Source organism: Pinus tabuliformis, chromosome J (genome assembly GCF_031772625.1).
Source record: "Pinus tabuliformis cultivar Carrire ecotype Pingquan chromosome J, CPIR1, whole genome shotgun sequence".
In the NCBI taxonomy this organism is placed as follows: domain Eukaryota; kingdom Viridiplantae; phylum Streptophyta; class Pinopsida; order Pinales; family Pinaceae; genus Pinus; species Pinus tabuliformis.
In genome coordinates, this window is record NC_142295.1 from 778,921,099 (window position 1) to 778,929,708 (window position 8,610).

The following is an 8,610-nucleotide window of genomic DNA, read 5'->3' on the forward strand; positions in this document are numbered from 1 at the left end:
AAGCGTGCAAAATTGATGTTTTGGGGAGAAGCAGTGCTCTGTACAACGTATATTAGAAATCGATGCCCTTCCTCTGTCATCAACGAAAAACTCCACATGAAATGTGGTATAATCGTCTTTCTGTTGTTCAACATTTCAAAATTTTTGGTTCTCAATGTTATGCTTTGATTCCTAAACGACAAAGAAATATATTGAGAAAATGAAGTAGAAAATGTATATTTTTGGGGTATTTGATGACTTCTAAGGCATACCGATTGTATGATAAAGAGAAAATGAAGTTTATTTTGTCAAGAGATGTAATTTTTCATGAATTTGATAAAGATTCCCTCACTTTTGGTAGACAACTTAATCAGATAGAAAAGTTTGTGCATCAATTTTTTAATTATGAATCAGATAATATTCTTCCGCATCCTAAAGGGGGGGGGGTTCCTATATTATATCGGGTTATGTATTTTCCTTCTCTCAAGGATGATAATTCTACTTCTGAAGAGAAACTGGTTGATAAAAGTGTTTCTACAAAGATGACAGGGACAATTATGGCAAGAATTGAGACAAATGAAGAGTTTATTTCACAAGGTGAGTAACTTCCTACACAACATCTATGAATATCAACTCGTATTAGAACATTTCCAAGGAAATATGATGAGTTTAAAACAAGAAGTTCTTCAGGTAACTATTCATTGTGAATTTAATTTTTCTATGGATTGTGAACCTACTCGTTTTGAAGAAGATTCTTGTTATGATGAGTGGAAATGTGCAACACAAAAGGAATATTATACTCTCATAAAAAATGACACATGTGTTAGAGTCGGTCTTTAGATCCCTCCATCAGAGATCATTTCTATTATTGCATTTCATTTTTAGGTGTCCCATCCTGCTCGATCACCTGCATTCCATGTAGGAGCATGCCATAATCTGACGGAAGGGCTTTGTCATTCATTCCCCTCATGTCTTGTACCTGCTGGCTTAGGTCTTTCCATCAATATTTATTAAAGTCCATTACAGTCAATGTTTGATCTTTTTAATGGGCAAAGAGTGATGTCAGTCATAGGTCTAGGGTTTCACAAATTAAGTTGTTAAAATGTCCAAATGCCAGCAGGCCAGAGGGAGGTTCTACACATGTTTTCTATTTCGCGAATTTCATCGTCATATTGATGGATTATGACTGTTCTTCAAAACTCTCTTTTGAAGAAAAGTCAACATTTTGTCTTTTGTAACATTTTCAAAAGTTTTTCAGTTGATTTCTTTAGGCGCAGCCCTAGTCTCCTTTGCCAAATTCCATGTCAGCTATCCCTGCAAAAAATGGCCAAGAATTTCATCATTTCAGCCAAAAAATCAAAAAGGAAATTTAAAAACAGAGTTGTATTAAAATAGAAAAAGTGCCAATGCCAAACCATTACAAATATGGGTCTTGGAGAGTCAAAAATTAAATCGATGTCTTTATAAAGATATTTTCATCAAGATCAATGTCATTTGCATGCCAAGACATAAGAGAATCCACTCAAAGCAAATTCATTGAGTTAGTGCGCGATTTGGGTGAAGTTGGAGGAAACTTGGCTGGCGCGGCGCAGCGCACTGGGGAGGCGCGGCGCACTGGGAGAAGTTGTCTAGTGTAATTCAGAATAGGCGCGGTGTGTTGGGTAAGTGGAGCGACGCATTCAGCTGTTTAGCCCAAAAATTTCCAAAACAGCCTCCAATCGCCCAAAACATGCAAATTTTTCTTGAATTCAATTAAGTTGAGCTCCTCCTTACCGTTAATCATCCAAGTTATGGTATATGTTATGGTTGATGTGTTGAGCTTCCTGTTAGAAAATTATATATATTACGGAGCAATGGAACACATAAAATATTGCAGAAATATAAACACAGAAAACACACAAAACAAGAGAGACACATATATACGTGGTTCACCCAGTTTGGGCTACGTCCACCCCGAACAGCCATTCCTTCCTTTCTATTATCCAGCAAAATGAAGAGACACAACCTACATCAAATCCGCTATAATATCCTCTGTTTTCTCTCACAGTCTCACCTCTCTGTTTCTCGCTCACAGAATACACATCTATATCTCAGCCTCCAATACAATGTCCTCATACAAAGAGAGGGGTTGCCTTCTAGGGAAAAAAAACCCTAAACTAAACATAAGCTCTACCGTTAGATCATCCGCCTAATGAACAGATCAGATTGACTAGAAGTTATTATACTTTTACAAGGCAATTTTACATTTGTTTTTAGCTTCGGGGGCACTGCCCCCGAGCCCTTGCCGGGGGAACGCTGGCCCCCAGACCCCCCCAGCCGTGGGGGATCGGCCCCCCCTGGACCCCCGCGGGGGGGACAAGTCCCCCCCGCACCCCCCCACGTGGAGGGGTGTACAAACTTCCTGGGGTATACATCCAGTTGAAACAAAGACCTCTGAACAATCATGCTCCACACACAACAATCTCCCACTTGGAGAATGATTGTAGAAACTCCACCACTGCTTCATTTGCTGGACAATGACTCCTCTTTGGACCTGGCTGTTTCTAATCTTCATCGTCATCCTTGAAGACCAATTGAAACTGAGCATATTCTCAGTTTCTCCCTGGTTACAACTTTTGTTAGCATATCTGCAGGATTCTGGCTAGTGTGTATCTTTTCCAGCTTCAACTCTCCATCTTCCAACACTGATCGTATGAAATGGTACTTGAGCTGTATGTGTTTAGTCCTAGAATGAAATGTTGAGTTCTTTGCAAGACGAATGGCACTTTGGCTATCACTGTATAACGTGCCCATATCATGCTCCTTACCCAATTCACCCATAAACCTTTGTAACCTAATCATTTCTTTACTAGCCTCTGTAGCAGCAACATACTCTGCTTCTGTTGTTGAAAGTGCAACAACACTTTGGATTTTTGAAATCCAACTGACACTTGTTCCACCAACAGTAAATACATATCCTGTAGTGCTCCTCCTGTTATCCCTGTCACCTGCCATATCTGCATCAACATATCCCTGTAGAGAAATGTTTGCACCACCAAAGCATAATGCTTGATTTGTGGTACCTTTCAAATATCTGAGAATCCATTTCACTGCCATCCAATGTTCCTTTCCTGGATTGTTCATGTACCTGCTTACAACTCCCACTGCATGTGCAATATTAGGCTTTGTGCAGACCATTGCATACATTAAGCTTCCAACTGCTGATGCATATGGAACTTTAGACATATAATCCATGTCTTCTTGGGTCTTTGGGCACATTTCCTTACTAAGTTTGAAATGGCTAGCAAAAGGTGTACTAACTGGTTTTGCATTGTGCATATTAAATCTTTTCAACACCTTTTGTATGTACTCATTCTGAGACAATGTTAATTTGTTATTTTCCCTGTCTCTAGTGATTGTCATACCAAGGATTTGTTTTCCAGCTCCCAAATCCTTCATTGCAAATGAATTTGCCAATTTTCTTTTGAGTACATTTATTTCCTGCATGTTAGATCCTGCAACAAGCATGTCATCCACATACAATAACAATATAATATAGCTACCATCATTTTTCTTTTTCAGATAAACACAATGATCAGAGTGACATCTAGTATAACCTTGTTCAGACATAAACTTGTCAAATTTTAGATACCACTGCCTTGGAGCCTGTTTTAAGCCATACAAGCTCTTCTTCAACCTGCACACTAGTTTATCCTTCCCTTTCACCTCATATCCTTGTGGCTGCTGCATATATACCTCTTCCTCCAAATCCCCATGGAGAAAGGTTGTCTTTACATCTAACTGCTCAAGATGCAAATCTTCAGCTGCTACAAGACTTAAAATAGTTCTGATTGAAGTCATTTTAACAACACGAGAAAATATTTCATCAAAATCAATACCTTTCTTCTTTGCAAACCCCTTCACCACAAGTCTAGCTTTGTACCTCTGTTTTCCTCCATCTTCTTCCTTCAGCCTGTAAACCCATTTATTCTTCAATGTAGTTTTTCCTGCAGGCAACCTGACTAAATCCCAAGTCTGGTTATGCATTAAGGAGTCCATCTCTTCTTCCATGGCTACCTCCCACTTCTTCCTGCTTTCAACCTGCATTGCTTCTTCATAACATTCGGGTTCACCAGAATCAGTCAGCAATAAATAATATAATGAAGGAGAGTATCGTTCAGGGGGTCTACTTATCGTGGTAGATCCTCTAACACCACTTTCAGGTGTTTGGGGTGCCTGTTGTTGTTGTGGTGGTTGTTGTTGCTGTGGTTGTTGATTATTATTATTTTCAGGCACCTTTCCTTTTTCAGTGATTTCATCAAGAACTGCGTATTCCTTGTTTTCTTTTTCCTGTTTCTTTTCCTGCAACTGATTCTTATACAAGACCTTTTCATTGAATATTACATCTCTGCTCCTAATTATTTTGTGATTTTCGTAATCATATAAGTGATAACCAAAATCATTAACACCATATCCAATAAAGGTACATTTCTTTGACTTTGCTTCAAGCTTTGTTCTATTTTGTTTATCAATATGGACAAAGGCCTCACAACCAAAAGGCTTTAAAAAGGAGTAGTTTACCTTTTTACCTGTCCATGCTTCCTCCGGAACTCCACCATCCAAGGAACTTGAAGGCCCTCTGTTTATTAGATAAACAACAGTATCTACAGCATCTGCCCAAAACTCTAAAGGCAATCCTGCATGCAATCTCATGCACCTTGCACGCTCCATGATTGTTCTGTTCATCCTTTCTGACACACCATTTTCTTGTGGTGTTCTTGGAACTATCTTCTCTCTGCAAATTCCATGCTCTGAATAGTACCTATCAAACTCTTTGCTGCAATATTCACCTCCATTGTCTGATCTAAGACACTTCAATTTCTTTCCTGTCTCAATCTCAACCAAAGCTTTCCATTTCTTGAAAGTATCAAATACATCAGATTTATTCTTAATAAAATAAATCCAAGTTTTTATAGTTGCATCATCAATAAAAGTAACATAATAATGAGAGCCACTGAGAGATGATACCTGAGCAGGTTCCCATACATCTGTATGTACAAGCTCTAATTTTTCATTCTTCTTTTCTTTTCCATCTCTGAGAAATCTGACTCTCTTCTGTTTTCCATAAATGCAATTCTCACAGAAGTCCAAATCAACATTCTTCAAACCCGGCAACAAATTCCTTGAGTGAAGAATCTTCATCCCCTTTTCACTCATGTGTCCGAGCCTATGATGCCATAATGCTGCATCTGCTCCTTTGGAATTTAAAGCATTAACAGAGTTAGAAATACCATTGCATAAATACAATGTACCAACCTTTTCGCCTTTTGCTATTACCAGGGCTCCTTTTGTGACCTTCCAAGCTTTATCTGTGAAACTTGTCACACAACCTTCATCGCCTAACTGCCCTGTTGAAATCAGATTTTTCTTTAGATCTGGAACATGCCTTACCTCTAATAGCCATTGGTTTCCATTCAGCTATTTTACAAGAACCTTACCCATTCCAACGATTTTACAGGGTTTATCATCACCCAGATGAACTTGTCCAAAATCTCCTTGAACATAGTCATGAAAGTATTTCTTATCAGGTGTGGCATGGAATGAAGCCCCTGAATCTACCACCCAGGAATTAGTAATATTTTCAAAAGAAAGAATCAAAGCATCTTGTAACACCTCACCTGTCACATTTGCTTCATGATTGTTTTCTTGCTGTGCATCTCCTTCTTTTCCCTTCCGAGATCTACAGTATTTCTTTAGGTGTCCTTTCTTTCGACATTTCCAGCACACTATCCCCGATCTGGACTTGGATCTGCCTTTCCTTGATTTACTGCGATATCCTAAGCTCTTTCCTCTTTCCATTTTTCTTCCTCTAGACTCTGCACTCAAAGCATTTCTCGATGTCTCACTGGAGCTTTTTCGTCGCATTTCCTCGCTAAGGATAACACCGACAACATCATCAAACTTTAAAGTACTAGATCCAGAAACGAAGTTACTAATGGCCATTACCAAACCATTCCAACTTTCTGGTAATGAGAAAAAGAATAACAGAGCTCTAACTTCATCGTCAAAGTTTACCCCTACAGAACTTAACTGACTTGTAACTGTATTAAAATCATTTAAATGGTTTGCAACAGATCCACCTTCCGACATATTCATATTAAATAACCGTTTCATAAGAAATACCTTGTTTGAGTCCGAGGGTTTTTCATATAGTTTCGACAACGTCTACATCAAACCCTCTGTCGTGGTTTCCTTCGAAATGTTGAAGGTGACTGACGCAGCAAGGCACAATCGTATTGTTCCAAGTGCCTTTCTATCGAGAAGGTTCCATTCTTCATCTTTCATACCCGTCGGCATCTTTGTTTTTCCGCCCAATGGTAGGTATAAATCTTTCTAATACAGATAAGCTTCCATCTGCATCTTCCACAGCGAGAAGTTTTGGCCGTTAAATTTCTTGACCCTAAACTTACCATATTTCGCCATTGCTCCCACTCGAACCAGGAACCCTTCTTTCCTGTGAGTTTATCAGCCAAATAGAACTTCGGCTATGATACCAGTTGTTAGAAAATTATATATATTACGGAGCAATGGAACACATAAAATATTGCAGAAATATAAACACAGAAAATGCACAAAACAAGAGAGACACTGATATACGTGGTTCACCCAATTTGGGCTACGTCCACCCCGAACAGCCAGTCCTTCCTTTCTATTATCCAGCAAAATGAAGAGACACAACCTACAACAAATCCGCTGTAATATCCTCTGTTTTCTCTCACAGTCTCACCTCTCTGTTTCTCGCTCACAGAATACACATCTATATCTCAGCCTCCAATATAATGCCCTTATACAAAGAGAGGGGTGCCTTCTAAGGCAAAAGAAAACCCTAAACTAAACATAAGTTCTACCGTTAGATCATCTGCCTAATGAACGACTCAGATTGACTAGAAATTATTATACTTTTACAAGGCAATTTTACATTTGTTTTTAGCTTTGGGGGCGCTTCCCCCGAGCCCCCGTCGGGGGACCGCTAGCCCCCGGACGCCCCAGCCGGGGGGGATCGCACCCCCCCCCGGACCCCCACGGGGGGGACAAGTCCCCCCCGCACCCCTCCGTGCGGAGGGGTGTACAAACTTCCTGGGGTATACATCTGGCTGAAACAAAGACCTCTGAACAATCATGCTCCACACATAAAACTTCCAAATAAATGATCAAACCATATCATTTTGAATTCCTCATATATAAGCTGCTGCCTAGGGTTTCAAAAACTGTTCTCCACCAAGGTTACTCTTGTCCATCATTTTCCTTGACTCCATTTTTTCCCCTGTTATTGTTGTTCCCTATTCCCACACATAAATTCCTCAAACCCTCTCCCATATTTCCCTAACAAATCTATCCCAAAAATTCCTAATCCCTTACTATTATTTCCCCTTCCTAACAGTCCCTGTTTCATTTGTTTCCCCTTGGTGACAGAGTTTGAACACATTACTAAAAGAGCAGTCTAAACAATTTTCATACACCAGCATCTTTTTCTCCAAGGCAGTTTGAAAAACAGCTGTCATGGCATCTGAGCATTCGTCTAATTATGAAATGGAAACCCAGAGTGACTCCCCCATGGAGGAACATGCACCCCAGAGGCCTCATAGAGGAGGTAGACATATCCGAGAAGAACCAGTCACCCTCACTGAATTACAAGCATGCCCTCTTGCTATGCTTTGTTTCCAGCATCAGTCATGCTATGAGTTTTGTCAAAAGGTGGCTAGTGTTCAATTTCATCATGAGTTGGCTTGTCTATTTGTGCTGCATTTACATGGAGATCAGGCTACCTTAGCTGGTGTCACCTTCACACTTACACCAGAAACTGTCTCACTAGCAACCGGCATACCAAACATTGGGGAACCATGTACCAAGAGGAAGAAGATTGACTGGCAGCATTATGAGCCATACAATAAAACTGATTTCTTGAGGCAGCTCAAGGGAGTGTTTTCATTCCGATATCTGAAAGATGAATATGATCCACTAATGAAACTGATCATGAAGTATTTCAACTGTGAGGGTCGGTTCTCTCGTTTATATGCTTATCACATCAGGTTCCTCATGAATTTCACCAGGGTACGGATGATGAACATTCCATATTTCATTTGGAGGAATATAGAGAGGATGACCACACTTATGCAACATAAAACCCCTCAGCAGCAACTTAATAGTGTTTATCATTTTTCTCTTATTAAGATTTTGGTGGTTCATCAGCTTGGATTACAGGGTACCACTTGGGATGATTTCATCTCTCATGACTTCTTCAGGGTTTCATAGGGATTATCAGAGGTCAAGCATGAGATAGGTGGACCTTCTCATCAGTATGAGCGCCATGAGACTGCTAGTGTGTTGATATTCATCACATATCAGAGGGGCACCAGACATTTGTTTGCAGCAGCAAAGCAAGTGTTATCTCCACCCGGTGTGGAAGGGGCCTCGCTTCCGACATCAGCACCACAGGTACAGGACAAAGGTAAGAGGCCACTGTAGGATGAGGGGCCTTCAGGTGAACAAGAGATCGACCTCATTCTCATTCATGATGATGATACAGATACGGGCCCACAAAGTGCCAAGCTTAGGGAGATCATCCAGGAGCAGCAAATGGAGATCCAAGCC